General features: G+C 45.8%; 1 non-coding gene across 1 annotated transcript; it reads left to right on the top strand.

Annotated features, from left to right (window-relative positions):
- Positions 1-5613: 5613 nt before the first annotated feature.
- Positions 5614-5730, top strand: LOC136643425 (U6atac minor spliceosomal RNA). The gene has a single exon (XR_010794025.1). It is a non-coding gene; the product is annotated as a U6atac minor spliceosomal RNA (small nuclear RNA).
- The last annotated feature ends 5554 nt before the right edge of the window (positions 5731-11284 follow it).

Genomic DNA, 11284 nt, shown 5'->3' with positions numbered 1-11284 from the left:
TTGCATCTAGTATCAGAAAATGAGCCTAAATACAAGGTCATGGCTCTGTCACTCTCTACCCCACCACCCCACTCTGATGCCTCTAAAACCACCACAGACTCCCTTTTACCCCTCTAGCCACTCCTTCTCCATTTGCTCCCACCCTTTTTCCTCTGTCGAACTTCTCGCTAATGTCTGGCTCTCCTTTTATGGTGCACTTCAGGCAATAATGATACTTTGCAAAAGCACTAACTGAACAGAATCTAATTAAAGCAACAACAAAATCAAACATCTGGGCTCAGGAAATAAAGCTTTCGCGGCGGGAAGCAAGGAGATAAATTTCACGTGACACGTCAGCTGGCAAGAATCATCGCACAGGAACAGATGATGATCAGGGATAGTGAGAGAAAGGGAGAGGCCATTTGGGAGATGATCATCTCTATTTGTTGCTGGAGAGACTGAATGGGTGTACCTTGTCGGTCCCAGTCTGATGGGCATACCAGGGGGCACTGCCAGCAGTGTCTCCCAGTGCCTTCCATGTGTGGTTAATTTGCTGCACAGTTATGTTTGTTGTCAGTAATTGATCTGGGAAACCAAGATTTTGATTTAATGCTGATTCAATCCTGGGAAAGGAACAGGGAGTACAATAGTAGCTGGGAGTGGTGAGAAAAGAGTAGAATAAGGAGGAAGCAGCAGTAGCCACCCAAAAGACTATGTAGAAACTGAGAAAGTCTTAAGGGACTTCCCCATGGATTTTCCTGTAGCAGAGAAGGGACATGAACATATGCTCACATTGTGAAGGACAAACACCCCTCAGGTTACTGTGGAATTATCTCTGTGATAACAGGCTTTCTCCATAATTGTTGGGTAAGTGGGGAGAACACTCACATTTTCCAAGAACTTTATCCCAGCATGTTATGTTGGTAAAAGGACACTAATGGCTGCTTTTCATATAGCCCAGTGTTTCTCAAGGTTTGTCCTCTGCCATACCATTTCACGTGGGCCACCTATCTGAAGTACCACTGGAAGTAACTGGTGATGACATCCTCACTTCTGGATTAGGAGGCCAGATGTGATGCTAAAGACACCAATAAGAGGCTCAGGGTGGACAGGAAGGCTTTTTCAAGTGTGGAAAAGCATGCTTTGGAGCTCTTCCCGCTGAGCCAAGTCTCCTACCTCTACTTGCTGCATTGCGTTCCTGGTCTTGCTGCCAAGCAGCAGGTGTCCAGGGGGTCCTGCGAGTACCTCCAGACACCACCTGAAGTACCGCTGGTGGTACCCTTACCACTGATAGAGAAACACTGATATAGCCCACTAGAAATTATAGTTCAAGCACCAGCCATAGCAGAGAACCACATGGGAAATCAGTTGCCTCCCCACCTTGTAGAAACACACTTGGGGAAAAGGAAGGGTGGATGTGGGAAATACCAACCAATCATCGGTTGCGCAAATGTTTGCAGTGTCTGGTAAGAAAACATGCGAGGCAGCTACTTTGCGAACGCTGGGCCTGGCAAGTGGCTGAATGGGAGACCACCTCGGAATCCTTTGTACACCACCTTGAGTTCCAGGATGGAGAGAAGGTGGGCTATAAATACACAAATAAATCATTGAGATTGTTATTTAACCAAACAGAACTGATGCTCACTGAGCCCTGTCATTGAGGTTAGGTTAGATGGTCTTCTTGCCTCGCTTCAGGAAAAAGGTCTTAACATTAAGAATTTCTGCATGCGTACCTTGTGACGCTCTGATGTGGCTGCTGCAGTCCACTGTGTAGTGTATGGGGAGGGGAAGCAAGGCACAAAGACCATGCACTTGACTCCCCATGTTCCTTCTAGGACAAGGAAGGTGAGACATGGCACCCTGACACAGCCAACCTCAGAAAGGATTGTTGCTGCCGCCAGGGAGGGAAAATAAAAAAGGGTGCCCTTCCATGACCATCCTCCCATCTGAATTGAGCCCAATTACTGGGGTTCCCTCAGGATGTAAGCTGATGCTTAAAGAAGTGGCTTGGAAGCCAACTGACCTAGCCCATCCCAGCCCCTCTGCACCTATACACATTCAACTTTGCAGTGTTAGGCACAAGCACTCTGTAAGAGAGGGAAAGACAAAAAAAACTCTCTCCTCTGGTTTGACGGAAACAAAATGGTGACGTTACAACAAACACAGAAAGCAGCTTATTAGAAAAGCTAATACAAAAGTAAATTAGGTGCGTTCAAATATTCAAAAGCAGGCATTTGAAATTAGGCACAAGTAGGTCTTTAATTTAGAGGCAAATGGAATAATACCTTAATGCAGGCTACCAGGATTGTTCCCTAGCTAGACTTCCGTTCTTGGTTGCAGATCCCTAGTTAGCCTCCAGGATCTAGAGCAGGGGTCTCCAAACCCTGGCCTGGGGGCCAGATGCGGCCCGCAGCAAGCCTCTTTCCAGCCCGCAGCCAACTTCTTGTCCCCTGAAAGCCTCTGGCCCACTCAACTGATCATGACCAGAACGGTGCTCTGATTGTGTCTGGAGGGTGTTCTGGGGGCCAGAAAGGTTGAATGAATGAGCCCATTCATTCATTTATTCATTCATCTAAGTTCCATCTCTAATTTATTTATTTAAATTTTATATTTAATTTTTTTTTCCAACCCTCCACACCATGCCAGATATTTGATGTGGCCCTCTGGCCAAAAAGTTTGAAGACCCCGATCTAGAGCAGCCATTTTCAACCACTGTGCCATGGCACACTGGTGTACTGCGACTGGTCTGCAAGTGTGCCACAGAAGTTTGGTGGGCTGTATTACTAACAAAAATGCATATCCTCTCAATTCAGTTCTCCCTTTTACAGGGGGAGAAAAAGGGGAAAAAAAATTTTTTTAAATATTGATTATTCCAGAGGCGCGAACCTTTCCATAATCCCTAGGACCTCCCCTCAGTGATGGTCAGGTCCTGGGGTCAAGAGACATAACCACTAGGTGGGTGTGAGCAAACCCCATGTTGTCCTCCCATCTTTTTTAAAGACCTGCTTTTGTAATGATTAAACACACTTGCAAGTACCAGTCTAACCAGTGTGGTCCAGCACACACAGTTGAGACAACTCCAGACTGCTGGTCCTTCGGTTAGCTGTTTCTTATTCACCCAGCACTGAATTGGCCCTTTAGTCACTCATTTCTTGTTCCCTACTGGTGGGCCTTTTATTTACTTGTTTCATCTTTGCAGTCAGAGCAATTGTTTATTCATTGTTATTGTATCTTTATCCCAATTGCAGTAATAATAAAAATATTCTCAATCAGCTTAATTTTGAAACATTCCCTGCTAAACCTGGAGGTGTGGGGGAGTGAACTGTGAAACATTTATCCAAATAGTAATTCTTCATAGTCCTGGGGGATATTTTAAGATTGATGAAGTACTAAATTTAAATTTAATGTAGAACTAAATAAAACCTCAGAAGTGGAGGGCTAATGTGGATATAGGATGTGAGATTAAGCACAGACTGCATAAATTGCTTGCTGTGTTTGCTGGCACAGATCACACAAAAATCTGCTGGTGCAGCCATATATGGCTGGTGCAGCCATAGAGGCAGACAGAAGGCAGATTGGGATTTACTGGTAGCTCCCTGGGTAATCTGCAATAGATCAGCAAGGGTTTCTGACTTCCAGTTGTTTACCAAAAATAGCAAAAAAGGTTTTTCCCCCCTCCCCCCTCCTAAATTAGGCTGCAGAAACAAAGAAAGCTGGGGAGGTGAGAACCAGAAGATCTTTATCTGAACTGGGTGAGCACTCAGTTCTGGTACCAAAAAGCAGTTCCTGGGCTCATCCTGTGCTCAGGGGCACTGTTTTAAAAGTACAGTATTCTACCCCACCCCTACCCTGAACCATTACTGTGTGATCAACTCTGGTTCACAGACTATGGAATTCTAGGAAAACACAAAGTAGATCCCACAAGCCTGAAGTCTGCTCACCCCCGCTCTATACTTTTGTTTGGTTTTGGTCCTAAACGAGGCCTGTGTTATGGCTATCGTTTTCACCTGCACCAGCCTCAATGAACTAGGAGGCTTCATATTGCAGTTTACACTATGACTTTGAAAAAGTCCTGCAAATACTCCTCCACACACTCCTATACTTCATTGTGCTAGTCCTTCAACACACACATCAGTGTCATGAAGCCAGAGGTTACACATATCCTTTCCTGGCAATGGTTTCCATCTGTTTAACACTGAAGAGAATCTGCTGGAGCATAAAAAGGCAGCAATCAGCTCCCCCAGCCCCACCCCACCCCTGCCAGGGGAGGAACAGAAAAATGGGCTAGCAAAAATCTGAGAACTATGGGGAAGCTGATATGCACCACCAAGACCCTTGGAATTGATACCAGTTAAAAGTTAATATTTTGTATACTGCAGTAGTTCTCAAGCATTTAGCACTGGGACCCACTTTTTAGAATCAAAATCTGTCGGGACCCACCAGAAGCAATGTCATGACCGGAAGTGACATCATCAAGCAGGAAAATTTAACAATCCTAGGTTGCAATCTACACACTTAACCAGGAGTAAGTCTCATTTACTATCATTGTTAAAAACACATACATAGTAGTCTGTTAAAAGTACAATCTGTAACATTTTCCCAAATGCAGTCACATGGGAGAATCCAATCTAATATATTAAAAAAACAAATACTGAAATGAATGGGGACCCATCTGGAATTGGCCCATGACTCACCTAGTGGGTCCAACCCACACTTTGAGAAACACTGATATACCGTAGCTCAGAGATGTGATGCAGTTTTTTTGCATATGCAAGAACAAGAGCTGAGAGCCTTGCTCGTTGGTTTCTGTGTTGTCTCCTTCAGTTTTCTCCTCCAGCTCCTAGTCAGTTTTAAACAACTTTTAAAACATATCTGTACTGTGGTTGGATGATCATTCCTTCTCCACAGCAAACTCTGTGAATGGTAGCTCTGAGGGGGGAGACAGGAAGGGTTCTTTAACAGAATTCTCAGCACCCTCACCAAATGACAGTTCCCCAGGAGACTTTGGGGAAGGCTGTGTAAGTTGAACTGCTATAAAACCAGTACGTTGTAGCATTGCTATACCCACCATATTTTCAGCGAAGGTTCTCTGCTGTTCCGCTCTTGTCTGTTATCTCCCATCTCATTTTCCCTTATTCCCTTTTTGCTCTTTCCAGTTTGCACACATCTCTTTTGGTTCCCTGCGGGCTTTTCTGCACATCCCCATGTCTTCCTGCTGCAAGTCCATCCCCCCCAGAGCACTCAAAAGTAGAATTTTCTGTAGCCAGATAGTGCACTATTTGGCTGTTTCCTGTAATGTAAAATTACTGATAAGAGGTACAAGCCACCCACAACTACCTTTACTCAACATGGCTGCACAATGGAGGCTGTGTGCATCTCTCCTGCGCAAATCTTCAGCATGAGCATACACCTTCAATAATACTTTTTTTTAAAAAAAGCAAGCTTGATGAGAACAAAAAATACTTTGGAGGTCATGCGTTTTCTCTTTCCTTTTCAGAAGCAAACATCTAGACAGGTAAGATAACGAATAAAGGCAACAGAAGCTTTGACAGAGTTTTCTTTTTATGTCCATTTATCCGTGTATTGGCTCACAGGTGAAAATGAAGCACAGAACGACAGAGCACCATCAAAACTGTGTTGTATGAAAGAAGGTTTGCACTTCCCTTGATAAGGATGGAAGAGGTTCTAGTGACCTACCCAAAACACACATGGTATTGCCACTCACTTTGAGGGCATCTATCCATGTTTTAAGAGCCAGGATGGTGTAGTGGTTCTGGAGTTGGACCTGGAAGATCCAGATTCAAATCCCCTCAGCCATGAGGTTTCCTGGGTGATCTTGGGCCAGTCAGTAACTCTCAGCCTCACCTACCTCACAGGGTTGTTGTGAAGGAACCATGTATACCACTCTGAACTCCTTGGAGAAAGGGTGGTATGAAAAATAAAAACAAATAAAACCTCAATGGTGAGCTCCTTGCCGACATCTTGAAATGGTCAGTTGAACACCTTTTGCCTGTGGGGGCAAATAAGGTGCTTAAGTTCACATAAACTGCCAGAGACCCAGGTCCTGCTCACACTGCAGTGAAGGTGAAAGAGCCTCTTTTTTTTTACTTGTGTCATCCAACTCATGAGAAAGCAACTGAGATGCAGGGGAGGGCCATGGGATCAGATGCTATGCTGACCACCAAAAAGGAACCCCATGGGAGTCCAATGATGTTCTGGGCTAACAGATCATTAGGGTTTTACCTTCCTTTTAGATGGTTGGCAACCTTCAGTCTCGAAAGACTATGGTATAAGCCTACAGCACACGGTATTCCCAGGCGGTCTCCCATCCAAGTACTAACCAGGCCTGACCCTGCTTAGCTTCCGAGATCAGACGAGATCCAGGGTAACATCAGACGATGTGCAGGGTAACAGCTGCTGCCTTTTAGATGTGCAGTTTCATTCACAGGTGTGCAAGTAGGTGAAGAATCTTGTATCTCCTCCCTTGACAAGGCCATCATGGATAAAGCCATGTAGGCTGGGGGAGAATAACCAATGTAGCCAACTTGAGACTCTGAAACACAAGCAATTCTTGGCGTAGCTGATCTGCCCATGCCGTTTTATTACTCAGCTTTACACTATCAGAAATAACTGACAATTGGCAAGAGGCAATTCCAAAACACATTTCTCAAGGCAGGGCGATTACCCCAGCTATACCTGAGGCCTCCGAAACACCTGAATACTTAATGACGCATAAAGCCCAGCGATTTTCAACCTTTTTCATCTCACGGCACACTGAGAAGGTGGCAAAATTGTCAAGGCACACCCAAGTTTTTTGGACAGTTGACAAGGCACACTTCACCGCCAGCGGGGGCGGGGAGGCTCACATTCCAAATGGCCTTACACCTATAGACCGTTCACGGTACACCAACGTGCAGTGACACAATGGTTGAAAATTGCTGCTTTAGGCCAAGGGTGGGCAGAAGGTAGATTTCAGCGAAGCAGTGCTCAATTTCTGATGGGATTCTTGCAAAGAAGGCTTGACAAAGTGCACTTCTCATTAATCAAAAGAGTAGACTCAGGACGGGCCAAATTAGACCATAAACCTGTTGTGTTTGGGTCCTATGTGCCTGATGTTTTTCTAAAGTAGGAAACGCATGGCAGAGGACTCTGTACAACTGCCATGGCAGGGCAGAGGGCTTTAAATCTTTGCTCCCACTGTGTCAATGGGAGCTTTTGTCTGGAGTGCAGGAGGAGCTATTAAGGGCCGCCCCTCAGTCAGCATCATGGTAAGGTCAAAGGGTTAAAACCCTTCTACCTCTGCCGATCTGGATCTCTCCCTCCCCATGTGCTATTTACATTTATAAAAAACAGAACACAGGCTCCAATCATGCAATAGGAATATCATCTAGTAGTCTAGTCTGACCCACAGGCTCAGTTAGCACAGATCAGTTAGGCCTTACCCTTGACAGTTCTTTAAGCTGCCCTCTTATTTGGTAAACTTAGCACACCTGGGTGGACCACGGGGGGGGGGGGCAGATCCTAGTAAGAAAAGCAAAAGATGATCAAGATCAAAATCAGCTCACCCCTTCTTGGCAACCTTCAGTCTCGGAAGACTATGGTATCGCGCTCTGGATGGTGGTTCTGGCACAGCGTCTAGTGTGGCTGAAAAGGCCGATTCGGGAGTGACAATCCCTTCCACACTGGGAGCGAGTGTAGTGTGTCCCTGGTCTGTCTCCCTGGCTATGGGCCTTCCTTCTTTGCCTCTTAGCCTCAGACTGTTGGCCAGGTGTCTCTTCAAACTGGGAAAGGCCATGCTGCACAGCCTGCCTCCAAGTGGGCCACTCAGAGGCCAGGGTTTCCCACTTGTTGAGGTCCATCCCTAAGGCCTTCAGATCCCTCTTGCAGATGTCCTTGTATCGCAGCTGTGGTCTACCTGTGGGGCGCTTTCCTTGCACGAGTTCTCCATAGAGGAGATCCTTTGGGATCCGGCCATCATCCATTCCCACGACATGACCGAGCCAACGCAGGCGTCTCTGTTTCAGCAGTGCATACATGCTAGGGATTCCAGCACATTCCAGGACTGTGTTGTCCTGGAACATATCACCCACTTAGGGTGATATGATGCCATCAGTATTATGTCAACCTTCAACCTGAATGTCAACCTTCACCTCCTGTAGCAGGGTCTCAACCTCTCCAATCACGTTGCCCCTTTCCATTAACAAAACAATCACCCCACAAGACTCTGATTTCCATTTATTCTATTTTATTTAATTTAAATATATAAAAATATGAAGAAGTCTTCACCGTGGCAAAGGGCACCGCCGAGGAGAGGGACTGGCGGTTTCCTCCGAGGGAGGGCAACTCTGCTCTGGTGGAAGTAGAATCTCAGCCACTGCCGCCTTCCCCGCCCCTGCAGTTTGGTGGCCCATTGCTTCTTCACTGTATACAGACATTCTATAGATAATGACAGCAATTAATGACTGGCAGTCTGGGGGGAGGGGAGCGATGCCACGGGAGTGGTGGTAGTGGTTCATTCTTGCGTCCCTGTCATCCGACCTCATTTGCAGGCATTGCTCCAGTCCTTGGGCAGCTGCAGTCTCAGCTCTAGACTCCAATTCCTGGCATGTGCCTCTTATCGCCTTGAAAACCTAGCCAGCCTCTCTAAGGGAGTGAAAACTCTGCCATGGCTATCCCACCAAATACACTGTCATATTATATACATACCCACACACACACACACACACTCACTGACAAACAGCACACAGCCTGGCCTAGACACTGCACAGCAATTACACACAGATAAGACTCCTGCATACAAATAGACCTTGTCCACACCCTTGTCAGGTACACACACAGATGCTCTCACACCACAAACACACAAAGCACCGCAGCAACCAGGCAGTTGCAACTGAAAATAATCACTTGCGAGGATTCAGACTTGCCACACTCCATGAGATGCCCTGCATGATCTGATGCATGAAATGAATGTGGAAGCCGATGAAATGGGATCTCAATCACAAAGAGCCACATAATGATGCCTCTCAGGCCATCTACTACAAGAGGGGGCTCTCTGAATACATGGAGAAAATATTAGTCCAAATGCGAAAATAACCTATAAAGAAACCACAGAGTGTGGCCTGCACTTAATTCAACCCCATGTGCGGGAAGGCACATACTTCACAATGACGGATACAGAATACAAGAGTACTTCAGAGCTAACTCCAAATGCTTGACCACGAGTGAACGGCAGGCCTCTTCCCCCCACCTCCGACCCTCTGGTACCTCCTCCCCAAAGTCTGGATTAAAAAGTAATGAGGTATTTACTAACACATTGGGTTCCTTCACAGTTCAGAGATATAAGGGTATATTAAGAACTGCTGGCATGTTTTCACGCTTTCCTACATTGCCAGCTAAAAACTGGCTGTCCTTTCCTAATGAAACCAGTAGCGAGTCGTATTATTTTCTCATTAGCAGCCCTTGCTATTGCCAGAGCTTAGTGGGAGAGCTGAGGAATTCTGTGCAAAAGGTCCCCAGTCGAATACTTGACATCTTTGCTTAAATGGACTGCGGGCAGCCATTACTAGTCAGAGGACTAGGCTAGATAAACCAATTGGATATCGCCTTCTAAGGCATAACCTGACTTAAAATTAAACAACCATCTGGCCTTGTACCATGATGATCACAACGTGCATGTCCACACAGGAAGCACACATTGAACCAAGTGTAATGTCCAATGACTGAGTGCTACTTCACATATTTTCCTCTGTGTGTGTGTGTGTGTGTGGGGTGCAGGGGTGGCAGGTGAGGCAGAAACACCCCACTGTAGTCTGTGGAAATGTATTAGTCACCCCACCCGCTCACAGCTGAGGAGGCTGTCTTAACACCTGAGAAAGGGGGTGTAAGGAGAGCTTCCTTGGGTGTGAGGAGAACCTTTTCAGGTATAAGCAAGCAGAGCAGCTGTAGTGCTTTTCCACGAACCAAATGGGGCAGTTCTGCCTCACCTGCTGCCCCTGCACCGCATATCCCATGTGTTTGTGTGTGTAATGCACACCACTATGTACAAACATTGTGCATGTACCTGTTTTACTACAGGTATGTGCATTGGGAAGCCACAACTGGCAGTGCGCTCCCAACTTGTGTAGATATGAAAAAAAGACAAGTGAGCGATCTGTGCATATCCTGAGCTTTCTCACATGTTCTATGCGAAAATATGATTGGCACTCAAGATAAATCCACACAAAAACACAGAAGGGCAGACAATTGCACACACACCCACATATACACAGTGGGGAGTATAAACCACTGATTCCCAAATTGTGTGCTGGGGCACATTAGTGTGCCAAGAGAGAGACTGAATGGTGCCTCAAAAAACTAAACTGTCCTTAGAAGTGGGAGAGATAAAAAGGCTAAAGCTTGACCCTCTAAAGTAGGGGTCTCCAAACTTTTCAGCCAGAGGGCCACATCAAATATCTGGCATGGTGTAGAGGGCCGGAAAAAAAATTTAAATATAAAATTTAAATAAACAAATTAGAGATGGAACTTAGATGAGTGAATAAATTAATGAATGGGCTCATTCATTCAACCTCTCTGGCCCTCAGAACACCCTCCAGACACAACCAGCTCTGGTCATGTACAGTTGAGTGGGCCAAAGGCTTTCAGGGGAAAAGAGGCTGGCTGCAGGCCGGATAGAGGCTTGTTGCGGGTCGCATCTGGCCCCCGGGCTGGGGTTTCTAAAGAGCAGAAATAGCACAGCATGGGATAATTCACCATTTGTTATTCATAGGGTAGGGTTTTTTTTCTCCCCACTTAGGTAGAATGGGATTTTAATTTATGAACTACAACTCATGAATTCCAACACAAATCTTGTCTTTAATTAATAAACATCACCTACAAAGGTCCCAGAGACACCGGTCACTTTGTTACATGTGAACAGTATTTCTGAACTCATCACCTGTCAACAGTGTGAGTTCGTAATTGGCTACTTGTGAATGCAGCACAATGCAACTTTCCTGCAGTTTCCACAGTTGACTAGCTGTGCCTCACCTGTGCTCCAGTCAGGGAAACCAGCAGAGTTGTTTGGGTGAAGATAGTGGATTATCCTAAGTCAAAGTTAAAATCTGAGTTCTTCAAAGCGCCACATCTTGTCCTCAGACTGTGAATCTGAGAAGCAATCTCAGATTTCATTTCTGGGGCTTAATTCTGACAGCTGAATTGAGAAATATCACGTGACAGTGGTCTGCTAGGATGGTACTACTTCTGAGTGTAGATGGAGAACTGCAAAACCTGCCTATAAAAACACATCAGGGAGAAGAAGAGGCAAGAA

The sequence above is a fragment of the Tiliqua scincoides genome, chromosome 2, assembly GCF_035046505.1.
Source record: "Tiliqua scincoides isolate rTilSci1 chromosome 2, rTilSci1.hap2, whole genome shotgun sequence".
Classification (NCBI taxonomy): domain Eukaryota; kingdom Metazoa; phylum Chordata; class Lepidosauria; order Squamata; family Scincidae; genus Tiliqua; species Tiliqua scincoides.
Note: the sequence above shows the minus strand (reverse complement) of the source record. Positions and strands in the feature narration are given on the sequence as shown.